This window comes from Lissotriton vulgaris, chromosome 1_1 (assembly GCF_964263255.1).
Source record: "Lissotriton vulgaris chromosome 1_1, aLisVul1.2, whole genome shotgun sequence".
NCBI classification, from domain to species: domain Eukaryota; kingdom Metazoa; phylum Chordata; class Amphibia; order Caudata; family Salamandridae; genus Lissotriton; species Lissotriton vulgaris.
This window is the reverse complement of record NC_141685.1, coordinates 1,611,405,636-1,611,417,911: the sequence shown is the minus strand read 5'-3', so window position 1 is coordinate 1,611,417,911 and position 12,276 is coordinate 1,611,405,636. Positions and strand designations below refer to the sequence as shown.

The 12,276-nt window shown below is 48.3% G+C and overlaps 1 protein-coding gene and 1 pseudogene across 7 annotated transcripts in view; one reads left to right on the top strand and one right to left on the bottom strand.

Moving 5' to 3' along the window:
* LOC147750884 (uncharacterized) overlaps positions 1-12,276 on the top strand; it is a 1,319,653-nt gene that overhangs the window by 267,050 nt on the left and 1,040,327 nt on the right. The window lies entirely within an intron of this gene.
* LOC147750885 (uncharacterized) lies at positions 5,312-12,000 on the bottom strand (annotated as a pseudogene). Its single transcript, XR_015307567.1, has one exon. The product of XR_015307567.1 is annotated as an uncharacterized LOC147750885 (transcript).

Here is a 12,276-nt window from a genome sequence, read left to right as displayed (position 1 = left end):
AGTAAGGTGTTAAATCGTCTCCAGGTACTGCAGAATGCAGCAGCTTGCCTCATTCTGAAGCTTCCTAAAAGAGCGGCCTCCAAAGCAGCCCTCCAGACTCTTCACTGGCTTCCAGTGAAGAGCAGGGTGGAGTTTAAGGGCCTCTGTATCTGTCACCGTATCCTTAATGGGAGGGCACCAGCACCACTCCAGAGTTTAGTCTCCAGGTATGAACCTACACGAGCGCTGCGCTCCTCCCATGGTGGCCTATTAAAGGTACCTAGGACGAGAAAGGCTTGCATGGGAGGCAGATCCTTTCGCTACTTGGTGGCGAAGGGCTGGAATGCTTTACCCTTGGACCTTCGTCTAGAAGTGTCTGAAGCCGACTTCAGGAAGAGGCTGAAAACACACCTTTACGCAGGATAAATCTAGCTGACTCTGCGGCCCGTTGGTATGAGTTTCTATCTGTCTTAGCGCAGGGACACGCTAGTTAGCGTAACCGCGCGCTCTATAAAACTCCTTTATTATTATTATTATTATTATTAAGTGTTGTTTGCTCCAATGTTGAAGCCGACTGCGCCGACGGTGAGAGCCTGCGTGGGACAGATCGTGACCTGCTCCTGGACGTCGCAGATGCCCCAGAGCCCACGTGGCAGCGGAGAGAGGCTCCTCGACAACCACATGATTGCGCCCGACATTGCCTGGTTCCGTCCTGGTTCCACCCTGGTCACTGCTGAGTGACCCAGACTCTGTCCCCTCTGCTTTCAGGTACTTTTCTACTCTGATCCACCCTTGGATCACAACGGACACTTCTCCTTCACATCGCCTGCAGCATCTTCAGCTTCAAGCACCAAGAGCCTGCGTGTCAAAACCCAACGCCACTTTGACCCTCTGCACCGCTTCCTGTGGGTGAGGTAACATTGCAACGCCGGTGTTCCCACACTGGTACACACCTCTAGGGTCTGTGTCTAAAGTTTGGTTCTTCTAGGTTCAGCGGAAGTGTCCTTAAACTCTATTTGTGTAACTTTTATGCACCATTGACATTGCATTGGTGCAAGCCGCACTTTAAGTGCTGCACCCGAATCCCGTGGGCTCTTCCCGACTTCAGCATTGCTTGTCCCGACTGCTCCCAGCGATTCCCTAGGCCCTAGGCCTAACCACTGTTCGATTGGTATCTCTTATACCACTTTTTTAATATATGGTTTGAGTGGCCACCCGCCCTCATCCATAATTGTGCAACTTCTTATGTTATACTGTGCTTTTGATTTAACGCTTGTGCCCCTTTGCTCATAAAGAGTACTGGGGATTATTTTAGAAATAAACACATATATTTTTATAATATATACTTGTGTGGTGTCGTTTCATTTGATATTACAGGATTGTATGTGGTAAAACAGCTCGCTTAACACGACCTCTTGAGTTAAGCCTTTAAGGCTGCATAGTCTATGCTACCCTTAAGATAGCTTGTCTAATAAGGTTGACTTACAACCAGACACCATAAGGGATTGTTTGGACTGATACAAGGTGGTTCCAGAATTGGAAACATCCTATATCAGGCCAACTTCTCACAAGCAGCCCTGAAAATAATGGCCTGTGCGAAGGTGAGAGGGACTTCGCGGGGCCGGGTGGAGTGACCCTCAGCGGGCAGAGTCGTAGTCCTGAGGAACGAGGTGACAGGTCAAAAGACTCTAGAAGAGCCTGTTTGGGCAGAGTGGAGATCTTGTTTATGCGTCCTGCCTTCTTCTCCCATGGTGTGGCCAGAGGGAACAACGAGAAGTCGGGCCTCCTGGGACACGAGGGGCCGAGCCATGGCTCCTGCACATGGGCTGCTTCCTCCCTTCGCCATTACAGAATAAAGACGGGTACGACCGGTGACCGGCTTCAGGGACATACTACCGCGCAGTAGATGGGTGTGGCGCTCCCTTCCTGATTCCTCCCAGCTGTGGTTGGAGGGAACTTTGAGACACCGGGTCTCGGGAGGTATGCGGGTCTGAATCTGGACTCTGGCCCCTAGACCTTTCCCCATTGCAAGCAGCAGACACGGCAGCAAGGCAGACCAAGCGGCGTGAATTGCAGAAGGCCTTGGGGGAATGAATTGGTGACCAGATCGTAAGACATGAATATAGCGGGCCAATACATGGGTGTGAGGGACTGTGAGTGAGCGGCTGTGCGTGTTGCGGGGGCTCGACCCGGTTCCTCGCTCGCACCAAAAAAAGAGCCAGTCTATTAGAAGCGTGAGAAGGGGCAGGGGCCTGTGACGAGAGGATTAACCCGCTATAGCCCCTTAGGCCCCACCCAATCATACTGTGATTAGGGAAAGAGACATCCAACAGTGGAAAGGGACACTCACGATGCGGGGAGACTTCACCACACATTGGAGAATTACATACCCCCCTCCCTCTCCCCCCCCCCCCCCCAAGGAGGAGGATCAGAAGAGACTGCTCCCATTGAGAGAGGGGTGTGAAGGCCCCAAACTATCACCAAAAGTGAACCGCTTCGGTAGTAACGAGCAGTTGGAGATTACTGGGGAGCCTCTCAGAGCCACAATCTCCGTGATGACCGATACCCCCTGAATGGTCGTGCTGCAGTATTAAAAGCATAAAGGATCTGTATTGAGCCCAGATAGAACCTAAAATATTGACAACAAAACAGAGGTAAAAGAAGAGAGTGGCGAGTCACAGATGCCACACAAGATTACACATCGGAAATAGTGCCCGAATAACACAATTCTTTACTGAGGAAACCAGTAAACTGAGTGGCAGAGATACCGTGGCATGCGAGTGGAAGAGGGGATGTAGTGAGACTCCCAGAGGTAATCGCAAAGATCATCCGAGAGGTTCCGCCTGAGATGGGAATCACTCATCGGTCAGGTGGCTTGCTGCCCAAGACGGACGCTAGAAATCTATCTCTCGCGCCGTCTTTGTGCGGAACAAGGGACTTCAGCGACACAGCAGAAACAGAATACGAGAGCCAGATACTTAAAGGTATTCCATAGCAGTAACCTCATTATAGATTTCTTTCACCCAAGACACCAAACATCTACCAACTATTACTGGTGGTCCGGATCGGTAAGGAGCGAGGAGAGAAGAAGCTTGGGACATACTGGTGGATTGTCCTACCCTGCGCAAGTTTATGATGGCGAGAGACAAAGTTCAAAAAATGCAAAAACAGGGGTAAATACACAAAAGCACTACCTTTCCTCTGGAGACAGAGGGGAGAACCCCATGCACCGCCGGACAACACGGCCCTCCTCCAGGCCATCCATGCCTCCACAGAGGCCATTGAGAGGAAGATAGCAGAAATAAGATCATAAGTGACCCTATTGCGCCATGATATGAGTAACGTCTCTGACAGAGTAACAGAAGCAGAAACCCGGATTCAGAAATAGAAGACCCAACATGCAGCTTAAAAACTGACGTCTCCAGCTTAAAGGCGGCAATGAGAGAGGTGACATGGAAGGCAGATGATGCTGAAAATAGGGCAAGAAGAAACTATCTGCACTTTGTAGGACTATCGGAGGGAACAGAGGGCTCGGACCTGGCTTAGGGACTCCTGCCCGGCCGCAAACGTCTCACCCTGTCCTAATCGAACGAGCGCATAGAATGCCAGCTGCAAGGCTGCCATCCCCCCCTCCTCCCCCCTGCCCAATAGGCCACTGATAGCTTGCTTTCTGAACTTTGAGGACTGGGATTTGATCCTCAGAGAGTCACGGCGAACCGGTGAACTCAAACATACAAACGTGAAAATCATGATCTTCCCCGACTACTCCCGTGAAGTTCAGAGGTAGCGGTGCACATTTGATGCAGTAAAAGTTAAGCTCAGTGCATTGTAACTCCAGTTCATGCTGCTCCTCCCAGCTAAATTAAAGGCCCTCTTCCAGGGCAAATCTCATTTCTTCCAGACCACAGAAGAGGCATAGGCCTGGATTGAGGAGCATCCCCTCCGACGCGTGAAACAGGAAACACCTGTTCAGAATGTGTTGACTCCCGTAGAAGAGCGGAGCCCAAACAACAAAGGGAAAAAAGGAGACGCATTCCAACAGGTCTACGCAGAACCCGCTTGGGGACGCCATTGCAGAGGGCCCCCTTACATTGGCAAGAGGGCAGAGATCGGCCCCCGGTGGAGACGTGACAGAAGCTAAAGCCAGTAAGTTATGCTCCGACCAACGGGCCAGTCCCAACTCTGAACTCTCAGTTAAAGAGTACCTAGCCGACACAGGCCGTGATCATCCGCTTCTGAGAAACATTAATGGCCTGGAAAAATCGGAAGCAAAGAAGGGAAAGCCAGAGACGCTGTACCAGCGATCGGACAAGACTGGCGAGGAAGGACTAGATATGGGCTTAGCCACAGGGAAAAAAAAGTTATCGTCAAAGTAACCCCCCCCCCCCCCCCCCCCCCCCCCAGACACTAACACGCTCAGTTTAGCTGAGCAAACAGACTCCATCGAAAGGATAGATTGGGAAAGAGGTTGGGCTATACCTGCTCTAGGTTGTCATGCTGACGGTTCGAGGGATGGGTGTAGGAAGTGGGAGAGCTTGGACTGGGATGGGTGAGTTGAGGATACAAAGAGCCATAAGTAGATTACACAGTACAAAGTTCTAGATGGGGACAAAGGAGAGGAGACCAGTGGGAGGGTCCTCCCAAGGGCAGAGAGAGGAAAAGAGCCTGTACATGATGGGTGAGAAAGATTATACAGTCTTAACATGGAATGTCAGTGGAGTGGGAATTAAAGTTGAGAGGGCTAATAACTAAATACCTCAAGAGACTCCAGCCAGACATTGTATTCCTACAGGAGACTCATTTGATGGGAACACATTGCACCTTCTTAGGTCGAGGTATGTACACTACGCTTGCACAAGCGGGTTTTTCCTCCGGAACAAGAGAAATGGTGGCCCTAATTAAGAAAATGCCTCCCTTTCTCATCAGGAAAACCTGGAATGACCCAGGACTTTTGTGGCGGTCCAGGTTACATGGGGATGGAGGGAGCTGACTCTCAATGTCTATGCCCGGCCAAGACTGCAAACCCAGACATTGGACGCCATGGCTTGAATCCTGTTAGAATCCGGCCCCTCCACACACATGAGGGGTGATTTTAATGAGGTGTGTGATCCTAATCTAGACTGCACAAGCGTGGGCATCGGGACCCACATACATATTCCTCTTGCTGAATTTCCAAACTCCCTGGGTCTAACTGATCTCTGGCGCCAACATCATCCAGTCGCTTACACCTGGTAGTACTTCTCTGGGGTGCACCCAATCTTCTCCAGACTCTACTATTTATTTGCCCCGTGGGAGAGGTTAGAAATTTAGAGAGGGTAGAGAATTAGCAGAGAAGAATCTCTGACCCTCTCCACTTTGTTTAACAATAGGCGGGAGGAGGAATAGACAATGCTCAGAATGGAGGTTGAATGCGTGGGAATTACGCAACAAAACTCTTCAGAGAGTAATAAAAACTGAGACTGAACTCTACTTTAGTAAAAATGAAGGCTCAGTGCCCTTGGCGACAACCCTATGTGAGGCCTATAAAACTGTAGTACGAGGTAGGATACAGGATGCTGTAGCGCGGAAAAGATGTGAGGAGGGCCAACAAGTAGAGCCACTGGAAAGAAAGCTCTTACAGCTTGAGATAGATGTAGACCCAGATGTGGACACTGCCGGGATGCGCCAACACACACTCACGCAGGGAACTCTGAGCTTTGAGAGAAAGGGCGGTACAGACTCAAATTCAGGCATTGCATCATCGACTTTACAAATTGGGAGACCGGGCAGGGAAAAACTACTGGCCTGGTTGGGCAGGAAAGATAAAGACGCAAGATGGGTGGCCATGATGCATGAGGAGGTGCATATCGCAACACATACCAAAGCAAGGGCATTTAACTGTTTCTATAAGGGGCTTAATGATGCCATGTCACTAGCAGAGGAGTCACAAATAGCTGCCTACCATGGGGAGATAGAGACCCCCTCCCTGACTCGAGAAGACTGGGAATTCCTAGACTAGGATATTACCTTGACAGAAGTACTAGATGCAATCAGCAGGCAAAAACCAGGGAAACCCCAGGTCCAAATAGACTACCGGCGTAATACTTCAAACAAAATGCTACTTGCTCAGGTCCCCATCTTCTGGATATGTGTAATGCGGCGCAGGAGGAGGGATCACTTCCCACAGACCTCTGTAATGCTACTATAGTAGTAATCCATAAACCAGGGAAGCCACCGAGTTTTGTGGGTCATATCGCTCAATCTCACCCCTTAATGTTAAAGCCAAAATTCTGGCCTCTATTCTAGCGACTCGACTGATAGCGGTGGTCCCTCTTCCACCAGGACCAGTCAGGCTTTTTGCCCCAGCAAGCCACACGCCTGAACCTCCGTCGCTTGGCCAATTGACTACACCTGGTGAAAGATAGGCGCACCCACACCAATTTCTTTCCTTAAATGCGTAAAAAGCCTTTGACAGAGTTCACTGGCCTTTCATGCACCAAGTCTTGGTTAAATTTGGCTTCTGACAAAGCTTTTTAACTTGGGTGGACTTACTCTACAATAACCCTAGAGACAAAGTCCGAGTCAATGGGACACTATCCGTAGATTTTCCAATTAAAAGAGGAACCCAACAGGGTTGCGCTTTGTTCCCACCTGCTATTCACTCTGATATTGGAACCACTGGCATGTCTGTTTAGAGCTCATCTTCGGATAAGTGGTTTCTGAGACAAAAAAAGATGCCTTAGAGATGAACGGATCTCGCTTAATGCCGATGACATCCTACTTTGCATTATTAACCCCAATGAGATACTTCCACTAATACTGCCACAGATTGAGGGATTCGGCGACCGTGTGGGTTACAGTGTAAACTAGGACGTATCAAACCAGTACCCCGTAAGAGGCACCATTGACGTGCACACAATACTAGGATATCTCCCTGTCACTAAGGATGGGTTTAAATACCTGGGATTGTTCATTTCAACAAATGAGATTGATTGCATACCCAAAAATGTCAAGCGGGTTATCGCAGAATTCCGAGATGTTTCCAGATGGCGGAGACTCCCTTTGACGTTGCTAGGTAGAGCAGCTAGGTATAAAATTATCACTCTCCCTAAGCTACTCTACATCCTACATAACACATATGACATAGTTCCAGGAGCAATCTAACATAATTAACGATGAACTTCGTACGTTATTGTGGAATGGGTGTCACCCGAGAATGGCGTTAGACACTACAATGCAACCAGTACAACAGAAGGATTGTACTCCTTGACATACAGTCCTTCCACATGGCCGCACATCTCGTAATCAACGAATGGGGGCATGCAGTGGGAGATCACCGAACGTATGCTCTGGAAATCTCCAGTTCCAGAACCACACCTACCTCCCCTACATCTATAGAGGCTCAGGCAGTCGAGGCCTGCTGCCAGCTACACAGAGATCAATTGAGGCATGGAAAAGGGCAGAGAGACAAATGCGATGGGACAAGAAACTCACAAGGGTGACACCCCTATGGGAAGGCAAGACACTACCCGAAATATCAGTACTACAGGATTTCAGGAAGTGGGACAGGGTGGGGATTTCCACTGTGGGCAACCTCTCACAAGGTGGAAACTTAATCCCCTTTTCGGCGCTGCAAGCTGAATATCTACTCACACACTTGCAAAAATATAAATATCTCCAACTGCACCATGCCTGGAGAGCAGAGAAAGTAGACAAACTGACGTCCCCGAATATGGACTACTTGAGGGCAGATTGGTACAAGAGGAAATACCTTCCAAGCCAGTCTCTTGGACATATAAAACTCTAATCAATAACATGCCCGATAAATTGAAGTCCCTACTGTCCAAATGGGACGACACCACTGACCAAGACATTGACTGGGAGGGGGCTCTGATGCACCCAGGAGAGGTGGCAATTAAGCTATGACTACTACAATACAAACTCCTCCACAGGGTCTACTTTGATAGGGCCCGACTACACGCCATAGGGAGAGCGGTGTCGCCCAAGTGCCTACGCTGCAACTCAGAATGAGGTAAATGATATACTAGACCCGCAGGTTCCTCTGGACCCTAAATATACATTGCTGGGCATAACCATGGAGATTGATCTTCCTAGATACAAACTGCTATTATGTAATTTAGGGCCAAATGGGACATTGCCAGGAAACTGGGAGATTTGCATGTGCCCACGCTAAAGGAGTGGAGATCTGGTATGGACCTATATGTGGGAGCAGAGAAGACAACATATGCGGCCTGAGGCTGCCCCAAAACGTTTACGAAAATCTGGGCTCCATGGCTGACCTTCTATGGCTAGAAATAGAAGGGATGGGAACCAAATACCATGCACCTGCCCACAAAAGAATAGAATACAGTCAGGGACTTCCATCACGCCATATATGCATGTTAGCAGGAAGGAACTACTGCTAGTGGCGAGAAGGGGAAGGAGAGGAGGATGTGACTCCGGGAACGTATTCTTGTACCCTGGTTTCCTAGAGTAGACTACTGAATGTATTGATGCAAGATGGTCTGTGTATAATGATTATCTTACCAATGTTATGACTGAAGTTGTTGTACTGATTGAAAATGAAAATAAAAATAATTTAAAAAAAACATGTTGGAATCCTACCCCAACACTGTTTCCAGTGTTGGATGTAGGATGCCATGTAGAAGCTAGTGATGCTGCTGACCACAGACACAATGTGCCCTCCTGCTGCTGAGCTCAAGCAAGGGATGGTAGAACAATAGGTTTTCTGTCACAGGGAGGGTGTGACCACCTCCCAAACAGGACTTAGTGTATTGGGCTGGGGTGGGGGCGCTTGCCAGCACCACTTGACTGCTTTGAAGGGCACATTTGGTGCCCTCCTTTTATAATCCAGTTGGAACCAGTCCAGGGAGCCGTTTGCTCCCCTCTTTCCAGCCTGTGGGTGGCTCGTCTGATTCGTCGTGGGACAAGATTCAGATCTGAAACCACTTCAACTCCAATCATCTGGGCACCTTGGAATTCTTTGGACTTCGTCTGGAACCGAGACTGCATCAAAGAAGACTCCTGCTGTTCCTGGTCTCGTCGTCCTGCCAGTCTTCTGCATCATCTGTGCCTGTGCTTCATCCAGGTTCTTCTCCACGCCTGTGGGCATCAAAGACACCCGAAGTAATCTCCCTTGGAGTGAAGGAGTCCCTCTCCCGCATCTGCAGACAATGCAACAAAGCTGACCAGTCTACTGCTCCTGAAGCCCATGGACTCCGAAAGGCTCAACAACACAGGTGGTGATTCTGCAACTCCCTGAAGGCCTGCACTATCTTCTCGGCAAGTTTGAGGCCAGTGTCCCTCATCGGAACCGCAGGAACAGAACCCCTGTGCACCGGATCAACTTGCTGTTGCCAAGGCTTTTTGACTCGTTCCTCCAGAGATCTTCGTGCTACAAGAAGCTCCAGCATCTATTACTGCCAAAATCTTCATCCTCTCTGCATCCTCTGCACCATGGGCCTGCATGTGCTGAGCTGGACGGGGTCCTCTTGCGACTCCTGTCCCTTCGGAATGTGGGTCCTCTTGAGGGTCTTCTTTGGCTTCAGTGGGCTCCCCTGCTTGCTCGAGGCCTGCTCTGACTCTCCAGCATTTGGTGAGTCCCCTGGACCTTGCTGGTCCAGACAGTGCAGCTTCTTCGTTTACCACATCTGTTTCTGCTGTCAAGGCTTGTTGGTGCTCCCACCAGACACTGACCCTGTGGTTCTTGACTTCCAATGTGGGACATCTCGTGAACGGCTCCTGGTCTTCCTCCGTGTTGCCTGGTCCTCACAGCTGCAGCGACCAGGTCACCTTCAACTCTACTACATCTTTCATCATCGGTAGCCATTGATCTACTGTGCCTCCTGGTCACTCCCTAGTGGCATAGACTCTATCCCCTTGTATTGCTTTGCCCACTTGCGTAATCTGAACTTACGCACACCACTTACTTACACAGAAACTCCAACACTCCTCTGGAGGTAAAAATGAGCTTTATTAATATCGTAGGCAAAGGCAATAAGTCACTGAAGCCAGTAAATTCTTAGGCACAGAGTGAAAGACAATAAACAATGAATACACCACACTATATATATATAAATATGAAACTGTGAATACAGGTATATAAACAGTTAATGTACAAGCACCTCACCAGATGCGTCTGCACCAGAGACTTCAACATCCCTGGCCAAGCACAGAAAACACCAAGTCGGGAACCCTGTAGAGACTGGGGCACAGGAAGTAATCTCTCCGGGCACCAAAGTTTTCCCGCGAGTGCGTCCACTCCAAGACGGAGTTCCTGAGCTCCACCCCACAGACACCGCTTTTTATAGTTTAAATCAACATGTTTGAGAAGCCTCTAGCAGGCACGCTCACCCATCTATTCACAGGTGCTGGCCCCATCTCTGCATCAGATCCACCCATACAGACCTCTCCAGATTCTATTTGGGTTCGCCAAGGCAAAAGACATTCCTTTCCCGATCTCCGGCCTTGGAGAGCTTTGCACAGCGCATCCTCCCTCTGTCCAAGAGATATGCATAGAAAGAACGAAAACAAGCTGAAGGTACAACATTACCTTAGGAGATACCTCGCACCAGCTTATACCGGTTTACGTGAAAAACATGATTGTTACTGCTGAAGTGTAACTACAGGGCGAGGCAGCACAAAATGGAAGTGCGATGCAACAAAATGGAAGATCAGAGCATTGCATGGAATAGAGTTCATCATGTAATTTAGCACGTGTAAAATGGCAAATGCAGTACATTCCACCCCTTGACCTTCGATTCACCCATCATACCCCATTGGCCTAAATACCATGGATCTGGGACGAAGAAGAGAGAGAAGATTAGGAATGCATTGAATGCAACAACATAATGAGAAAAAAATGCAAATCATCTCTATAACAACACCCAAGATATAACGAAGCTGCCCAAAATTAGGTAGCTACCCAAACAACCAATTCCACCATCCTTGATCAACGTCTTGGGTAACCCCTTTTACTAAATCTTTTAACACAGTAATATATGCATGGATAGATGTAGAATGATCAGATAAATTGAAACAACAGAGTCCCTCAAAATCCTTGCAACCGTGGTTGTGTTTTAACAACAAATAATCCACAGCTGCCCTATTCTGCAAAACAGCTTTTCTTGTTCCTTGAAAATCTAATAATAATTCAGCTAAAGCGGCAGAAGTATGATTGAGATTCTTCACAATTAAACAGGCAAGCTTAGCAATAGTTCTTGCATTATAAACGGACAGTCCTGGCACTCCTACAATGGAAATAGCCAAACTAGTATACTCTGTTTTAGAAAGCAAGTCAATATTGGAGTCACAATCCTAAGGTAAATGAACAGCGGCTCTAGAAGAGCTAATACGTGTGACAGAATGCATGGGAAAAAGCATAAGACTTAATCGTGATAAGGCACAAGGTCCTCCCGTTATGTTAGCTGGTATGTAAGTGTATGAAATATTGCCACAGGAGAACAACCATCCCTTGGGTAATTTCACATGGTTAACATGGCTAGCGACTAATACTGTGTGATTACAAACCATATTATTGGTAACATTACTACAAAAACTGTCATGTCGTGACTAACATAATGTTTGTTGATCAGGGTTCAATTGTTTGCTTTTCTTTAGTTTCAACTGGCCACACTTGCCAATTTTGGCAGGGTCGCAAGTTAGTTGATGGCAAACGTCTCCAGTAGAGATATTGTAGGTAACAATACTAGTCATGTTCCTCCAGAGGCGATCTGTAACCTCCGGGCAAAAGAGACAGTACTCATAAAGACTCAGATGTGTTCAAACATCAATTTCCTCCACTACCCCATCAAAGTTAGTTTGGTTGAAAATGTGCAGAAACACATGCGGAGGGATAGGTACGGCGACAAGACAAGTGAATATTATATCCGCTGTACTCTGAAGATTTCTCATACAGAAGTGGGAAGTGTTCAGCACATTCCCGGCCAAGTAGGTCCAGATGTTATCCGGTTGCTGCAACAATGTTGTCATCCGACTCGGGTGGATGATCCCCTTCGGCATCACCGGGTCCTCCCGAACCCTTCCGGACACGCCCAAACACCGACCACTCAGCGCAAGCATCGCAGCGGCAAGCCATACTATGATCTAGAAACTAAAAACAAACTGGTATAATCACTCTCACAAATAAAATTGTTCAGCAGGTACATTTTCCCTCTTTTCCTGTCCGGGTTTCATGATGACTAGGATATTGTCCTTGCCCGTAACGATCAATTCTGCAGGTTCCGTAGGTTTGTTTGGGGATTCTACCCACAATTCTGCCCCTGGGTTCTTGTCAGT